Raw genomic sequence first — 10864 nt, forward strand, 5'->3', positions numbered from 1 at the left:
TATATATATATATATAGAGAGAGAGAGAGAGAGAGAGAGAAATCTATTAACATAGTAATGATCACGACAAACATCAAAAAAAGGTTTTCCATAAACCATTTCAACTCGAGAATAGATTTAAAAGTTTCTTAGTATACTGTGGATTAATAGAGGATTTTGTCAAAGATTTAATTAATATATGAAATACTTTTTTACGCCATGATCTTAAATTGATGGATAAATAAAAGTGGGTTCGACATATGATGATATCGTTCCTGAAACGCAACAACTTAAAAAAAAAAAAAATGGTAAAACAAAGAACTATTCAGATATTGTTTTCATTACGTAAATGTTACCAGTATTTTTTTTTTAATTATTGATTATTAATGGTGGATTTAGGCCTAATAATCCGATTTACGTCCAGAATCTTTATTTATTTTTTTAAATTATGAAAATTGCACTCAACGTGTTGGAGGATGCTGAACTAGAAAACATTATCTTCATTTTAGTTTATTTCGTAAATCTTATTTCGACTTGCTCAATACATTATACGCTTGAGCAATATGTGTGGTCCTCCATCCTGTCTCTTGTCGGTAGCTCACTGTACTTCAAACAACAGATTAGAATTCGCATTGCAACAGAGTGCACTTCCAGCAATAGCAATGTGACAGCGCATATCTAAGACCGAGGATATGGCCTTCGCATTGACAAGTCAATTTGTAGGAACATTTAAGGTAGGATGATTTAAGATACATCGAAACAATTCCAACGAATAGTTCTTGGGGGATTTTTCTATTTCAACTTTGGCTGCCAATATTTTTCCTAACACAAGAATTACACCTCGATATTTTAAACTGAAAGAAAATGAATTAAAATATATAGACAGGATACCTCCAACTAGACCACAATACCTCCAGAATTTTATATTTGATTTTGTAAGCTTCTCACAACTAACTCTGGACTTTATAATAAAATAGAATATTTTTATTTTTGTACGTATTCTGATAATAAATCAAATTTAAAGACAGATATATATAAATGTCAATTAAAAACATAACTGTCAATTTTTGATGAGTCAAAAATCAATTTAAACAAAACAATTAATCACGGAATTTAATGATTTGTGCATAAAATCAGAAAAAAAAGTATAGAACATAATCGATTAAAAACCCCATTTCCCATATGAATTAGCCACTATAATTAGGGTTTTCTTGACTGAATAATAGCACTAAGACGGCAGTCATATTACATATATATGTAAGTGTGTATGTGTGTGGTTTGTTCCTAATCAATGACCAGAAACTTGAAGTTCCTTCATGAATTCAATTTTTTTTAGTGTAGGTACATTTAAAAACATAACTGTCAATTTTTGAACTTAATATATATTTTAAATAACACGTAAATGCTTCGCGAACACGGAGAAAGTGGCAAGTAATAAAATAAACAGCCAACAATGGATGAGCTTATTAGTCATTTTTTTTATTATTCATGATTATTGTATATTTTTTTGGGCAGTATATTTTTTAATATTACTCCTCACTTCGGCATTTAATTTGAGATTCCCTGATAAAAAAATTTATAATTAGCACCTAGATAATAGTAACTGTTTTCATTTTTATTTTTGTCTGTATACTAACCATATAAACCGCTTGATGTTAAATGTGATTTTAAAACAATAATAAGGACCTTCAATTTTATGTAAATTTTTATTACCGTAAAATCCCTAACAACACCTCAAGTACTTGTTATCACTTAATTCATTAGCACGCATAGGATAATTGTTATTGAATTATCTTCCCGAATTACGGCTATGAATAGAGATCACCAATTAATTCGTGACTTTCATGAATTATTTAATCGTTTAGCATTTTATGGCATGACGAAGGTGTAGACTTACCAGTCGTAGAATAGCTTAATCACTTTTATGGAAAATTAAGTGTCAGAGCAATGCTCTGTGCTTAGTAAAATCATAATAATGCAAAAATAAAACGTATTGATATAAATTAGCTTTTTTATTTAAATATATTGTACTGTATTACACAATTTTTTCGAATTATTTATTTATTTGGTATTTTTTTTTTTTGTGATTAATCAACTCCACCCTGGAATTGACGGTGTGTTTTTTTGGGAACGGGTAGCACTAGAAATTTAAAAATAAATAATGCATACATTATTGGTTAAGGTTTTACTAAAGAGTTTAACTGTCGTATCTACTTCTGGATTGAGTATGTTTTCGATTAATTTGGAACGAATCCGGGGTACTGTCAGGCTGTTGTTATGGAGTACCAATTGTTTTTTGAGCTATATAGAAAAAAAATTAAAAGAATGTAACTTTTTAAGATAATCGGTGATTAATACATGGTATTTATACATGGTAGCTTACTAATGCAATACTAATAATGGAGATTATTACTATTAATTTACTAAATGCGTAATAATTGATCTAATGTGCTAAAAATTTCGTACAAAAGATTATTTTATAGAAAGAACAGTACCGTAAATGTGGTCAAGATTTCAGACAAAACTCCGTCTTATCAAATGTTTTATCACGATCTAAAGTTTCTGGGGAGAAGTACCACCACCCTCCTCGCATCACCGACCTGAAGTAGAAAATTTTAAAATTAGAATGTGAACTGAGTTGTCAGAGAAGTTGCTTTTGGCTCTTAAATCTTTCTCTGCCTTTTCGATTTTTTTTTTTTTTGCGATTTTCTAGCATTAATGAATAAGTTCAATGTGTTTTTAATTAACTATTACTGTGAAAGCACCCAAAAATATCTCTTTTTTTCATATCGTTTCATTCGAAAATCAACCTAAGTTCTTTCGATAAAAAACTTACAAAATTGTTCTCTCTTAGTTAATTGTTAAATTTTAGTTTCTTATAGATACTTGTTCATAAATTTCTTAGATAAATAGATAATTAGTAATATTACCATGCAGCGTGATATTAGTCCATAAATGTTACAACTACAAAATACAACATAATGTATAACGAAATTATTTTTGCTCGTATATTATATATTAAGATTTCAAGTGATGTCAATTAAAAAAAAAAAAACTTCATCTGTTTTTTTCAAACAAATATGGAGGAATCCTTAGTGACGTGGTTTTGCTGCCCACGCTTATGTATTACACACATGATACCTTAGTAGTTGATATTTTTTAATGTTTTATTAATTAATTGTTTTCCCCTACTGTGTAAAATGTCTCGATAAAGTACAGCAGTCTAAGGTCGATAATCGAGCAGGTATCCCATCATTACAGCTACAAACTATCGTCAACAAAGTGCACTACTTCACTGAGGTAATTATACGATGTTAACGTCCAAAAGCCATAGATATTCTCATAACGCTAAAGGAGAGGAACTTGTGGATCAACAACAGAGATTTAAGGTTTTACGTGCCTTCCACCTTCAAAAGACTATCCTCTGTAATTTGCCAACCACCGACCCCGTGCTCAAAGAAACTCGATAGCTTGCCCTAGGCAACTATCTCATTTTGTGCATGTTTTAATATAGGGTTTTCACAGCGAAGACTGAATAGAAATTGGACGAGAGAACATCTATTATACTAGACACACAGGAAGTGTATTTTTGATATTACTTAATATGTATTTTATATTTATTCCTTACAAATTCCTTTTTGCTTTTCCTGTCAAAATCATTTAAAATTAATCTTTATAAATTAAAAAAAAAATTATAAATAAACTTTTGTAAACAATATAAGAATTGTAATATTCTATAAATCCAATTTTCATCACTTGAAATCTATGAACAAAAATAATTTTAGTGCATATAAATGCTCGTTGTTTGGCTGTAATATTTCTTATGTAATATTATAGTATAGGTAATATTACTAATTACGTATTTATATTAGATTCCTAAACGAATGGCCATCAACAACGAAAACCTAACGGTTTAATTTTACAATTAACTGGCTAAGAACCATTTCGTAAGGTTTTTATCGGAAAAAATCTAAATCGATTTTCAAAGGAAACCAAAGGAAAAAAAATCCAGATAAAAAAATAGCGGCATTTACTAAAAAATACTGCGATTATTTTCATTACTGAGGTCACCCTACAGACTTTTTTTAAAGCTATTATAAATTTTATAAATTAACCACAGTATACGATTTAATCCATGGAATATGTCAAATACTAAATTAAAAAAAAAAATTCAGATGTTTAATATTTAAGAACAGGAGCGATATGATTTCTAATATAGTTTTTGCTGCATTCGCATGGTTAGTTTAATATTATATAAAGTTTTGCATATTATTTACTGAACATTACCTCATTTATTAAATAATCCAATAGAACCATTTTTCTTTACTGTTGTTAATCGGACCTTAAAACTCAAAAATTAATAATATTAAGATGTTTGTATATTCGGTAGTGGGGAATTTTATAGTACATGAAACTTTAATTAAACAAGATATCATTAAGAACAAAAAATTTATTTTGAAAATTCACTAAAACAGAGTACTTATTTCTGCAAATGTCTCTCAAGATTTCAATTCAAAATTTTAATTTTAAGCAACTCAGTACCATCGCATATTGGAAACACTGTTATTTTTTTAGATGACTAAGAATTGTCAAAATTTGTAATGTATATTTTTTTTTTTTTAATATAAATGTCGATCAATACCTTAGCAATAATGAGAGGAAAAGTAAAGTTTTTAAGAGAAACTAAAACAAGGTTGTTTTTTTTGTTTTTCATAGAACAAACAGATTTATGTTTTAAATTCGACCATTTAATAACATCCATGATGTGTACCCGTCCATTAAAGGGTTTATACTAGCTTCATCACTTTACGTTAGTTCTATCTAACATAAGAGCAACTTTCACACATGACTCTACAAATACAAAAATCTACTAAAACATCAAAACTTGTGCTTACAAGGTCTCTTTTTTTTTGGTTTTCCAAAGTTCGGTATTTATAAAAATACGACTAAAACAAAGACATTCTCGTCAAAAACACTATTCTCCTATCATTCAATCAATCAAGAAAGTGAGTTCCAAATACATAAACTTTCACATGACTATAATTAAGAATACAAATGAATTACTTAAAAGATTTTAAAACAAATTACAAGGACACAACAATACACTAATATCATCCATGGCTAGACAACTAGTAGGGTTCTGAAAATAACTTCGACGAGAACATACAGAACTTAAGTTCATGTATTATCACGTGAGAATAAAGTTAAAAAATAATCCAGGAGAGAAATTATTCTTCCGTTTACCGTTGTGTAAAAGTAAATGTAATAGGTAATATTAAATTTTATCAAATAAGACGATAAAGCATGATTATTTTTTGTGTGTTTTATATTAATTATTTAATTTAACGAAAATATGTAATGATTTTTTTAGATTCACCAATAATTATTAACACAGTATAATATTGATCTATGAACGACCATAGCGTTAATAGACCAGTAATATTGTTTATGTCCAGTGATGTTATCTATAATTAGACTTAGTGTGGCTTCGAGTGGTCTTCGAGTGCACCATCTGGAAAAGGTCTCTCGCCCACTTAATACACATATATATTTTTTTTCTCCCCTCCTCTGAACCTACTACAAAATAAATTGAGGTCTTCTTATTGAGCTGTCCTAACTAAATTAAGATTTGGTCCTGACCAACCAGGTGGCCTGTCTTTTTTACCTTCATTTAAGTTTTATGCCTTTTTTTTTCTTCCTGCGGCTTCGTCCTTCCGCGGCCGGTATCCTCCTTGTCTTTTTTCTTACACAAACAAAAAAGGAAGACCACTTCATCTCATCTCGAGGTTAAAGAGCGATCGCAAATCAGGCTTAAGAAACAAAGTAAGGAACTGTAGGAAAGGTGTAAGGCGTCGTTTTGGTTCCTAATTCTCACAAGGAGCTAGAGGAAGAGCCAGCTGGGAGATATTATAATCCCCTTTTTTATGTGGTGATATTTCTACGTACCCTGTCAGACATGGCGTGGCAAATGAGATAAGGCGGGCTTTTTATTCGGAATGGCAGGTAATATGGAGGAAACGCCAGTTGCAGAACAAAAACGATTTATGGTCATATAATACTTCCTTTTTCCTGCCCATGTATTACAATAAAAAAAATATAATCGGAGAGATTTTCGGGGCGCCTTTCGACAAAGATCGTCACATAAACTATCAACTATAAAGATGAGTTAAACATACATACAATATATTTATTAAAATACATTAAATCATCATAAAAAATAACTAACAAATTAATTTTTAAAAAAACAACATATAAATTTATTTCAGCTAGTTTACTTAAATATAAAAAAAGAAAATCCAAAACAACATATTTAAAATCTCAATTAAAGGTCTTGAAAGGGTCTTGAATTTTTTTACAGCCATTGTAAGGTAATCCTTAATGACCCATCAAAAATTAAATAAAATTGTATTGTTACAACAATAATAAAAATGGAATTTTTTTTTTAAAATTATCGTTTTGGATTAAATACTTCTTGGAGATAATCTCCACCCTTGAGGAGTATTCATTCAAAAGTTAATACACCTACTTCACTCTAAAGCAAATTTTTTTTTTGACAAATTGAAATTCTAAATGTAAAAATAATTTTCTTTTTTAAACTTGATATAAAGTAAAATTTTCATCAAAAATTGGACTTATTTACATGAGATGCCCTCTATAATAATATTACCAAAAGTGGATATTCTGAATTTTCATATATAACAAATACTCCTCAACTGTAACTAATTATGATTTTAAAACTAAATTTGATAATATTCAAACATAACGCTCATTAAATACAACAAATTAAAAAAAAAAACTATTATTTAGAAACATTAGTTGATTTTTTTTTTTTTATCATTCATTAAAATTTATTACAAAGATTCCTATTTTTTAAAACATTTCGTATGGGAAATTATGTCCCCATGTGGAAATTATTATTGGATGAAATCTACAGTAATTATATATTTAATTTTGAATATAATATTTTTATTCGGTGTAATTTATATTCAGAAATGTGTATTACTTCATTTACCAAAAACTTACAGAAATTAGTATGAAAAATATATTGTTAAATATTTATATGGTCGTATCATCCTGCAAATATTTAAAGTTGAAAACCATTTGAGGAAAATGATGAATTAACAAGCCTAAAATTGTTCATTTTTGACTGTCAAAAATATACAATCTCTATTTCTACAAATTCTATCTATCATATGTTGTATTTAATGATCGATGCGTAAATTTCATTAAAATTAAAAACTGAAAATAAAAATTAGTTTTGCAAAATTGTATTTTAATTTCAATAATTGAAGACGTGAATGGATTCAGGAACTTTCTGACAATTTAGAAAAAATGTAGATATTTGTACAGAAAATTTTTTAAAATATCTACTCCTTTCTACACAGCACCTTGTTTTGTTTTTCTCAACTTTAGATTGTGGTAGTTTTGAGAAATATAAAAGTGTGATTTTCTTTCTAAAATAGAAATAAGAATTAATTTTCTTAATGTTTCTCCAATATTCAAAACTTAACACCTTAAACCACTCATGTATTCAATTATGTCATATAATAGTTTAATCTCTTAAGCTACTAGAACAATTTTAATAAAATATTTAAAGTAAGAAAATATCCTAACGATTTACCAAAATTTAAACTTGTAAAAGTATTAATTATTAAAATATAATTCAAAGATAGTAACCTTGAACACTTGCCAGTGTGATGGTAGGGTAGAGGCAGTGGAACCTGAAAATAATAAAATTTATATTTAATCATAAACGTAATGCGTATATTGAGTGATAAATAATTAAATTTGGTACATTATACTTGTAAGAAGTAGACAATGAAATAGTCATGTTATAAAAAATTTTCATTTTACACACGAAAAATTCATTTTATAAAATCGTGATTTGTTCTTTACAGTTTCAGATTCATATGTCCTGTTTAATGTTCAGTAACACCAATACATTACGTGCATGAAAGTCCCACCAGCGACGTTTGAATTGTTAGGTGTGTGAATGAGCTAAAAACTGTGTTTTGTTTTTTCATTTTTATACTTATATCTCTGAAAATATTGGGTATGGGTTCAATATCAAATCAAATTAATCAATTAAAATGAAATATCTATTTAAGTCATCATGCAATATATTTTTTTAAACCGTGTAGTTTCTGAGATTTTGAGGAAACAAATATGGCTAATGTAAGGCATAGCTTGAAATTTCTTTTAAAATATTAAAAAATTGCTTGTTATAAAAAACAAATGGCCTCCATACCCCAAAAACTTATGTAAACAAAAATCAATGTCATTTGATCACTTTTGTAGGTAGTTTAATGTGTAGGTAGTATAATTTTGTATAAAATCATCTCACTAAAACCAATAATTTACATAATATAAACATAAAACGCACGGTAAAAACTGTGAAAAACATCCGAGTCCCCCTTCATCCCAATTCTGACACTCAGGGACTTTTTTTTACACAATGTGCTGAAATTACTAAGCAGTATAAAATAGGACATTTTATTTGTATTTCATTTTATAGGAGTATTTTTTTTTTCTTCCTCACACCGTAGATATTACATAAAGTAAAAAAAAAATACTTTATCCTCTTTTTAGCAAATTTAATATACTTAAATGTTAGAATACATTTTTTATCAAACCCTTTTTTTTATGTCTAAATAAAAAACTAATAAAGTGTGAATTTTTTGCCCTTCCACCTCACATACGCACGCAAATTAAATAATTATTAATTATTTGGTGATTCATTTTATTATTTAATAAATGATAAATTTATTTATTTAATAATAATAGAATATAATTTTTTTCAGTAAAGTAATAATTGAAAGCTACAGGAGATAACACAGGTGTTTTTAAAAAAAAACATGAATGCAAGAAGAACGAAATTTAAGGCTCATCAACTAAAAATTTCAGTTTTTGTTTTTAAGCAAATGAATCATCAGACAATTATTATTAAGTGTTAATCTATATTTCGTAACTTGGAGAGTTTTATAATTTGTACTTTTCTAACTCATTTTTAACATTTTAAAAAAAAAATTATCTAATAGGAATATAGTACTCTCCTTCGTCTATTTTTACTCACCAATAATTGAATTTTAAAAAAAATAATTGATCACCTCTTTGTTTCTGAAAATCAATTGTTTGATTTCTTGGGTTAAAATAATGATAAATTTTTTTATCTCCATAGTAATTTTTTTTTATTTTAATGTGTGATTAAATAGTTCAATTTAATAATATTAACATAGTTGTTTATTTATTGTCATATTTTACTCTTGTTCTTTTTTGTGGAAGGGGGAGCTTTAAATTTTATATCTGTTAATCCCATTTATCATATGGTCCATTTTAAAATTCTTTTAATGTGACTCTAATATGTAGTAATGGGAGAAAAGAGTGTAGGTGTATTTTTGAGAGTTAATTTAAAATGGATATAAATAAATAAATAAAAATTTGCTCTTGGGAGTAAGTATTTATCATTAAAAATTATTCTTTCAATAAAAATAGATGCCTTGGGTTACCTTAATACTAAAAATTATTATTATTTGATGATATATTATTAAAATAATGTTTATATATTCATAACAATTAATTAACTAACAATGTCCGTTAAGAACAGGGTTGCTATATTGATCAATTTAGAGAAGAGATGAAGAGGGCGAAGAGGGGTAGTGCGCATGCGCCTTGGCGCCCACCCCTTGTTATTCAAATCCCCACCCTCGGACCGTTGTCATGGCTCCGCCACATTCCATTGTCCTGTCAGATTCCTTTTCTGTCATCTCCGCATTTCTTATCTGATTTTTTATTTCTTATGTCGTCCTTCTTATGACAACATATTTTCGTCTTATCTCCGATATAGAAAAACTCATCAGAGTTTAAAAAACACAAGCAATCGTTTTCCCTTGAAATTTTATTTCTCTTAAAACGTAATGAGCAACAACCACCTAATTTGATTTACCTTGGGTATAATTGTACTCATATATTCTATTCTATTGTATCCTTTTTTATTTTTTTTAGTTATTATTATATATATTTTTTTTTCAATGTGCTAATTAATTTATTTATACTTCAGGCATTTACTTATAAGTCCATTTTATTGTAATAGTTAATAAGTTTAAATAATTTTCATTTATTTTGACCTGAAACAATTAGTTAATTCTTAAGCAATTATATTATTATTGGAATTTTTATGAGTATACTTTAATCATTTGGGTCCTACTCAAATTCACCATATCTTTGAACTTTTAGCTAATGCTCAATTGGACGAAAGGATGTTTGCTGAAAATTTATATAATATTAACCAAAAACAGGCAGTGAGGTGGCGAGATATTATATTCCTGGAGCGTTTAAAGATGGATTTTTAATTTTGTAACATTTTATTATCGATTTCTATCGATGGATTATGGTTTACTTAAGATTATAAAAACTTATATAACAATAAAGTGTTTAAAAAAAAATTACTAAAAGTTGTCAAAAAATTGTACTATTATTATTTTTATCATTCTTTGTACCCCCGACCATCGGCTGGTAGGCCAATATTGTAACCTCTGCCTTCAGCGGAATCAGCCCAACCCCTTTTAATGCATGTGACAAAGGAAGTATTTGTTTAATAAATTAAATTAGGAAGTAGCAAGAAAAAAAAAAATTGTAAATGAAAGCTGCGTTATATAGCAGCCCGCCGCTGTTTTATAATAAAGTGTTTCTCTTTTTCTGTCTGAATAATGAATAGTTGGTGAAAGTAACGTTTCTCTATAACAATTATCCCTTTTCGAGAAAATAGCTATAATTGCTACTACCAAATTACGCTAGTGAAATTATACAAGTGAAATTTGATTGACCAATTAAATTTAAAAACATGTCAGGGACCTGTACGTCTGTACAAAATACGTTTATCACAAAA

General features: G+C 27.8%; 1 protein-coding gene across 3 annotated transcripts in view; it reads right to left on the reverse strand.

The window, feature by feature from the left end:
* The window catches only part of Abd-B (Abdominal B), a 279754-nt gene that overhangs the window by 38928 nt on the left and 229962 nt on the right, over positions 1 to 10864 (reverse strand). For all 3 annotated transcript variants that reach the window (XM_014419638.2, XM_014419631.2, XM_014419644.2), the window contains one exon: positions 7657 to 7700. The gene's annotated coding sequence lies outside the window, so the exon portion shown is untranslated. The remainder of the gene's footprint in view (positions 1 to 7656; positions 7701 to 10864) is intronic.

The sequence above is a fragment of the Halyomorpha halys genome, unplaced genomic scaffold (genome assembly GCF_000696795.3).
Source record: "Halyomorpha halys isolate HHAL.00 unplaced genomic scaffold, Hhal_1.1 Scaffold15.1, whole genome shotgun sequence".
NCBI lineage: Eukaryota > Metazoa > Arthropoda > Insecta > Hemiptera > Pentatomidae > Halyomorpha > Halyomorpha halys.